Source organism: Chiloscyllium punctatum, chromosome 42, assembly GCF_047496795.1.
Source record: "Chiloscyllium punctatum isolate Juve2018m chromosome 42, sChiPun1.3, whole genome shotgun sequence".
Taxonomy (NCBI): domain Eukaryota; kingdom Metazoa; phylum Chordata; class Chondrichthyes; order Orectolobiformes; family Hemiscylliidae; genus Chiloscyllium; species Chiloscyllium punctatum.
The window spans coordinates 63,276,230-63,284,691 of NC_092780.1; positions in this window are offsets into that span (position 1 = coordinate 63,276,230).

The window sequence follows — 8,462 nt, forward strand, 5'->3', positions numbered from 1 at the left end:
AACCCCTGGGGCTTAGACGCTAGCGAGAGGGGCCTCAGGCCCCATGACCACCAAGGCTGGTGGGGACGGAAAGGCCCATAAATCCCCCCCTGTCTCTCTGGGGAAGAGGTGCTGGCCCTTGGAGGGGAGAGACACTCCTGCAGCGCGCCGACGGCGCTGCCCCTCTCCAGGGGACGAGCCAACAGTGCCCCCCAACTGTCTCGCACCGCGGCCCGACCTGCCACAACCCCCAGGGGCTATGACAGGGCTTCCTGCTAACTCGACTCCGCTGGCCCCTGGGGAGAACTTTAACAACAACGAGGGCCGCGGTGCGGGCGACGAAAGAGGACCCTTTACTGGGTCGCCGAGCGGCAGAGGGGAGGTAGGTGTTATCCCCGCTCCTCCCTCCCAGACTGTTTTTCCGGGGGCCTTGGCCCTGGGGGACGATCTTTTCCCCGAGGAGCCAGGTGTCCCGGTGTCGGGAGAGGAGCGGGGCCCCGAGCCTCTGCCGCCGCCGACCCGAACTCGGGGCGTTGCGGGAAGGGGTGCGCTGAGGAAGGTACCGCCGGTGACCCTGGGGGTGGGGTCGCCGGCGGTTTGAGGCCGGTTGGCAGCGCCTACCAGCCCCCATCCTCTCGGTAGGGGAGGGGTCGGGGACCGAGGGCGACCTCCCGGAGGAGGGTTCGGGATCGGTGGCGGACACCGGGGACGACGCGGCCTCTGTCTGCAGCGACGTTTTTGAGTCCCAGGTGCCCCCCGCCGATCTCCCCCTCATCCCCCTCGAGGAACTCCGGGAATTTGTCGAGGAAACTCTGGGTCGCTGGGATAGAGCCCAACTGGCGCTTGATGGCTGGAGCTCCTTTGAAAGAATTTATTGGTTGGCCCACGCTGCTCGCCAGGCGCCTGGGCTCGACGTCAACGAGCGAAAGCGCGCGGTGTCCACTAACACCCTGGAGTTGTTCAGGGAGAGGTGGGCGCCGCAGGGAGTGGAGTGTATTATTTCCCCGTCCAACTCTATTTTGAATTAGTCCCTACCCTCCCCTTCACTGTTTGATCACACAGCGTTGCCCTTTGATGTGAAGGGCACAGCTTGTCACTGGCCACGTGGGTGTTTCCTTTCTTCCTGGTGGTGGAAACTGAATAAAGATTTGTGCACCTTGTCTTTCACTGCAAAAAGGAAAAATAAACAGGGGGTGTGTCATACATGATGTCACTGAGAGCTGGCTCTGAGGGAGTTGGATCAGTGTCAAGGACTTCCCACATACAAATAAAGGATGACTTGGTGAGGGAACACCATCCTTTGTGGAGTTAGTTCAGCCACGTGTGACATTTTACTTTCCTGACCCAAGGAAAAAACCCTTAATTGATTACTTTCATAAATTCTGCCAGTAATAATAGCAAATTTATCTACTAATAGCACTATAAGTACAAGGTTTTTGATGTAAAACCAACAAAATTGATATTTTCTAAAAGGTATAAAGCAGGGAGATTCGTTGTCATCTGTTCTTTTCAATCTCTCTTTTGATCCTCTTAAGCACAAGAGAAGAGGGTAATAAAGGGATCTTTTTAAATCCCAATGGGGATAACTATCATTGCATCAGTAAATCGGACGTACAAAGGAATCGCATTTCACCTTAAAATAGAGCAGAAAGTCTGAGCGATTACAGAATTGGACATAAACATCAGGAAAACTAAAGGGTTACATTTTATTTGTAAAAATAAAACAATAATAGGTATAATTGGATTCTGTAATATATTAAAGTTCATCGAGCCTGGAAATGTAGAAAAGTATCTTGGAGCTAAAAAAGATCCATGGCTGAGTATAGACATGGCCAATCGGGAAGGGCTATTCAAACATTGGGTAAGGAATTTAAAAAGATCCTGACTGAAACCGGTGCAGAAAGTAGAGTTATTTCAAACATTTTATCCCCAGATTATACGACTATTTAACACTTAGTAGCTTCACTAAATTATCTTTCCAGATTAGATGGTGATAATTCAGGGTTTTATTAAAGAGAGTTTACATCTGCCAGTCGATTACGGATGGCTTTTTACATGCCCGTAAGAGAAGTGGTGGACTCGCACTAACTAAGTTAGCGATTTTAATTCCAACAGCAGTAATATGAAAGTATGAGGCGTTTACAAGATCCTCTGACAAGATCCCTCACTCCGATGGAATGAATCTGAAATATCGGAAAGAATTAGGGAACGGAGTAGCTCGAGATTCTTACTGACATCTGGAATCCTCGAATTAGTATCCAGTCAGATGGATCCGGGACTACGCAGCTTACAAATAATTGTGAAGAGATAGAGGAGACCATGAGTAAAGATTATGATAAATGGAGGGGATTAAAGGTTGAGAAGTGGATGGTGTTGCCCAGTCAAGGGGCTGGCGTCCAATACTTTTAAAATGATCGCCTAATAATTGGACTAGATCATGGTTATAATTGAAGACATTGAAGGTAATCAATACTTTTCTACTTCAAACCAACTCATATCCCACAAGGTCAACTCTATCCTTGAAGTAATAAGAATTGTAGGTGATGCAGTGTCGCCATGGAAACGGTTCGTCATATTGAGATTAGATTTGATTCCCTACAGTGTGGAAACAGGCCATTCGGCCCCAACCAGTCCACACCGGCCCTCCAAAGAGTAACCCACCCAGACTCATTTCCATCTGACTAAATGCACAACACCATGGGCAATTTATCATGGCCAATTCACCTGGCCTGCACACCTTTGGACTGTGGGACGAATCCGGAGCAAACCCACACAGACACAGGGAGAATGTGCAAACTCTACACAGTCGCCCAAGGCTGGAATCGAACCTGTGACCCTGGTGCTGTGAGGCAGGAGTGCTAACCACTGAGCCATAGTGCTGCCCCTAAATTGTTGCCCCAAGAACATGAGGATTAAGAGCCATAACAAAATTGTAAAAGCATTCACTTAATTTACAAAGGAGAATGGTTGGACAATCTTTATTGAAGCCCATTTTAAAGAGATGGAAGGGACGCTGGGGATTCCTGCCCTAATCCAGCATAAGGTTAATGGAGCAGTATTGGTGGGCATCACTATAATGGTTTGAAAATGATTCTTTGCAATTAGTCTGGGAAGGGAAGGTAAAGAAGGGTCAACATTGAAAGGGGGAGAGTTTGCACCTAAAAAGGTGCCAATGGATCCTTTTCTGGCTTCGAGATGGGAGCGAGGGGGTAGATGGTACAAGAAGAACAATGAATTGATGGAGATATTAGGAATTAAACATGACAAGACATATACCCAAGAGATCATTCATCTTACACCTTCCCTAAACAGTTAATTCACATTTTTATGGACTTTTATCAGCTCGCTAACTTTAATTATAAATTTTAAATTCTCAATTATATTTGTTTTAATACATTTTAATATTTTACATTTAATTGTAGGCATAGAGTATTATATTTTAGAGAGTTGCCTATCTAAAATCTGTGGCAACACAAGATTGGGGTTCAGTCTCACATCGACAAGAGACGACAATAAAACGCTGAACAGACACGACCCGGACAATAGATGGCGAGTGTTCAATGTAACCAAATGCTTGGTCATCTAATTAGTGACGTGCGTGAATGGATGAACGAGATTCCCACCGTCCCTGCCTACTATCGAGCAAAACCACAACCAAGGGAATGGGCTTGGCAGCATTAGTGGGAAAAGAAGAATTCTCACACAATGTCTGCACTGTTTTAAGATTAAATGCCATTCCTTGAGGTTGCTAAGGATATTATTCAATTACCTCACTTTTGTCTAATACAGATCTTGAAGAACAATTAACTCAGGCAGAAGAATTACTCAGTTAAAAAGGATCCAGAAACAAGAGAACAGGGTCTGGGGCTCAGAACACGGAATCATTGACTCAAGGAGAACCAACTTCAGGGAAAGGGAGGAAAGCAGATCATGGAAGGAGGTCACAGAGGACTAGTAAGAGAAGGCAGAAAGAGGACACCAGTAGTGTTGCCTGGAAACATTTGGCTAAGAAATCCCATTAAAGAGACTCAAATACTGAACAATAGGAGCTAAATGTACCCAGTAAACTCTGGGGCACTGACTGTTCCCCTCTGTCCTCTCCCCAGTGAGGAGCTGGAAAGGGTATACAGTGGGGAATGATCCATTCCCAATCATGAAGCTGAGACATTAGTTCTAGCCATATACCATCAGGGGGAACGTCAAGCTCCTGATGAACCCCACAGAAGGAAGTGAAATCAAGACAGCGATTGAGGAGATCAATCCGAAACGTGTCCCAGGACTCGATGGGATAAACCTTGAGGACATTAACATTCAGAGAGTTACTACTCACCTCAAAGTTCTCTCTGGATCATCAGGAGCGGTACCAGATTCATTAACAAATCGAACTGTTTTAATTCCAAAAAGATTGGATGATCAGGACAGCCTTAAAGTAATTGATAACCAGAGACCTATTACTATTGGCCTGATTTTAGCAAGTCTTTTCCCTAAGGGTTTAAGTGAGGGGACTCAGTTTGAATTTTGGACACAATGGTTGTAATGTAGCAACACTGGGCTGTAATGGAAATACATCCTTCTTACAAAATATTGTTCAAAAAAAGAGCCCAGAGCAATAGGAAGGATCTTTCAGTTGTCTTGGAATTGGCTACAGCCTTCAACTCCATCACAAACTGCGGGTGTTAAAAACTTCAGAAGGTTTGTGTCATTTATTCAACTAACTGCTGATTTATATTCTAAATCACTCAGTAATTGCCCTCGAAAAGGAGAGTAGGCTAAACCCATTTTGGGAATGGTGGGGGATGTGACTGTGGTTTTATTTGTGGATGGGGTCTCCCCGGAAGCCTTGCTTGTATAGTCACCATTGAGAGAGTGTGTTTGATCTGATTATCTCACGATGTTAGGTTGTACCTCATGGTTCCCCTGGTAATGGCAGTGGGAGAGTGAACCTGTTTAAGTCATGTCACTTGTTTTTAAGCTGGTTTTACTGGTCTTTGGACCAGAGTACTGGCTTTAGGTTTGTGGAACAGCCTGTTGGCTTAGTCTGGCTCGATCCACTGTTGACCCGTGTGGACTGTGGGCACTGTCATTGGACGGTGCTATTAAATAAATAATGGGAGATTTAGTCAGTCAATCTCCCGAGTTCTGGATGGACAGATACCTGGCCACACCCTGTAAGCTGACTTGTGCTGGGGGGATTGTGACAAATATTAACCACACCAGAAAAATGACAACCATCTCAACACTAATTGACCGCTGGAGACCCCCAGATTTGTGTCTGTTGCTGATACCAGGTTGCAAGCCCATCGGGTCAGTGAATAGATCAGAGAGGGCCATTAACCTCCAATAAAGGCTCATGATGTGATTGAAGTCTAATGGAGGTATTACTTCCACTGACCACCTGATGGAGCCAGTGAGTAGAGGAAATGGATGATCATTCGTGGGGTGGATCCCAGAACAGCAGCAGGACCCAATGGTATTGGCTTAAAGGGGAATTAAATGGCATTAAAAGACAGTTCAGAAATTGTATGAACATGTCAGTAAATACCGTTAAAAAACATTCGTAGAAGTTTGGAGAAGAGTTGAGGATGAAAGATGGAAATGTTGAACATTATCCTCCAGAAAAGGTTTGGTGGTCATTGTCGATGTCACGGGTGTGTTTGAGAAGGACGACAGTTCACTGGAGAAGGTGTGCAATGAAAACGTGCTCAAGCAAACATCTTCCCCCCTGCCCACAGCTGGTTAGTTTTCATTCAGCGAGCAAACTTACATCCAGAACCTCAACCTGAGTAACAAATCTTCTCAAAACTCACCAAACATTAGTACAATTACTGAGATAATTGGTCATTGAGCTGGACTCCTGTTAATTCCATCCCCCCAGCAGAGACAGGGGTACCCATTCAGGGGTATGGGTTGACCCTTGGGCAGGTCCACAGGAACCGGGATGGAGGAAAAATTGCAAAAACCTGGGCTAATTTAAAATTCAACTGCTCTGATGTCAAGTGTCATTTTTTTCAAACAATGGCAGCCACAAGTGTACCATCTGATTTTAAATAGAAGCATCTCAAAACATCCAAAAACTTGGTCAAAGTATTAGTAATTTTACAAAAGGAGATCCACCAGCTTCCCCATGATACAACCAATGGGATCATCTGCACAAGGAACAGGGATGGTGGCCTTGGGATACTGAGACTGAGTGACACATTCCCATTGTAATCATTAACCAGGAGAACCTGGAATCTCCCACCAACAGAGTAGGCCTGGCCTCCTCCCATTTCCGAATGGAAAGGAATTTGTCAAACTCCATTTAAAAAGGGCAAAGAACAGCTGGGTGCCATTAGAGTTCATCTACAAGGGAGTTATGGGACCGTGAACACCCATCAGTTCCCTAATACCCTCCAAAGGGGATATTCCATCTCTGTCCAGTCTGGGAAAGACTGACTCCATTCTCTCAAAGTCACTACCAGTCTGATCATGAATTGTGGAGAGCAGTTAATGATGTTCTGAAAAAACATGAAACAACATGAACTAATTAAAAGGTCATCATGGCAAGTACATAATTAGATAGGCAGACTTCATTCCCCAAATACATGACTAGATGTGATCACGGAACTGATTTGAGCTGAGACTCCCAGGACAAACAGAATCCTGAGGAAAGTGTTGCCTTATTTTTGTGGTCAAAGGGAGACCAATTAGTTCCGGCTTGTAGGTGGGTTACTGATGGGTGGAGGAGGACACAATGTGCAACATGACCCATGGAGGGCAATTAGTGAAACTGCATTTAATAAACTTGGATATTCATGATCTTCAGCTTCCAACTGAGCCAAGACCACAAAGTCGAGCTGTCAACAATCTTCATTTGTGTGGGTTATTATCCCAAGTTCATTGTTCACATGGAATTAATTGATGCAGAGCTGATCAAGGAATTAAGCTCAGATGTGCATTTGTCAAATCATTTTCATTGGTTATGACTCTCCTGATGAGTCCCACTTAGAGTGGACTAGTTCAACCTCCATGTCTCCATGTTCAGACTGAATTAAGGAGCTTCACTGGAGATTGCACTATTTTAAATGGAGCCAACATTATGGAGCTGAGCGTTTGGGTATCGATAGCTTTAACTAAACACTGGCTTCAAGCAGAAAGCCAGTCCTAGTTCTGCTTTGTCTCAGTGAGACAGTGTGCCTCAATATAATTAACAGACACCTGGAGTAGTGGGGATCCATGATTAAGGCAGGGACGATCATTGAAGGGTTAACTGCTCAAATCAGAGCAAAACTCTAGGAGGAGATAGAACACCCTGGAGGTTTCAGGCTTGCTCTCACCACCTCTTTACCATCCCTTCCTCAGTCTCCTGCAGGTCTTGTGGGACTGGATCATGGGACAGTGGTTAACTCACCACATTATGCAGTTACAGTTCTGTGGTTTATTAAAGTCAGTGAAGCTGTTTAATTCCCCACACAAAGGACTTATCAGTCACCGTATTGGCAGGGACAGCAAGTGAAGAGAGAATATCATGCAAATTCCCTACACTTCAAGGAGGCAAGCAACCTGGAGAGATCAGCCAGAGGGTCGGAATTCTGCATCAATCCAGCTCCCTGTCCCAGTCACCGTACTCCCCCCTGTTTAATCCAGCTCCCTATCCCAGTCACCGTACTCCCCCCTGTTTAATCCAGCTCCCTGTCCCAGTTACTCCATCCCCTGCTTTTCCAGCACCACTCTAATCTAGACTCTGTTCCAGTGAAGGAGCCTCTGATCAATTCCTTCTGGAGCCTGGAGCCAGGCTGGTCGTGGTTTCCACCCCCACCCTCTCAGATGGTGCACACTCCCGAATCAGTTTAGTGCTGATTGTCAATTGTAGGTCAGTTTGTGTTTGGTTCCAGTGAGGGACAAGTCGGTGGTAACGACCATTTCTCAGAGATTAGCAGCTCTTCCCTACAATCCTGACTCCATCTTACAGTACAGTCTTTTACTTTCATAAAGCAATTCCTTTCCTCTCCCGATGGAGAGGGCTTTTTTCACTGGGAATTGGAGGATTGTTCAGAATGCAGAGGGACAGGAAAGGAGAAACATGATTTGGAGTAGACCCCAGCTGTTGGCCAGGAACAAGCTGCTCCAACACCTTCCACTGGTTTCCCAGACTGAGGAAGGGCCTGAACATTTTCTTTGATGCTCAAACCCACATTGAGAAGGTTTCTCCCCTCACCGACACCAGAGCAAACTAGACTTGTATCTGTTAGTAATCCCCCTTCTCTGTATTAGTTGTCCTTGTCCCTCACAGCTACAGAGAGGTGTCTCTCCACACAGCCTCCCAAACTGAAAGGGCAGCTTTTGACCCACAGGATCTTTTAATAAGCTGCTAATCAGCCCCTTAGCTGCTTCAGCTGAGCAATCACTCAGTGAGAGATTGAAAACAAAGTGACCCTGAGGAGATGGAACAGACACAAAGAAACTATTTAAAGAGACAGCCTTGTAAAAATGGAAATTCCAGA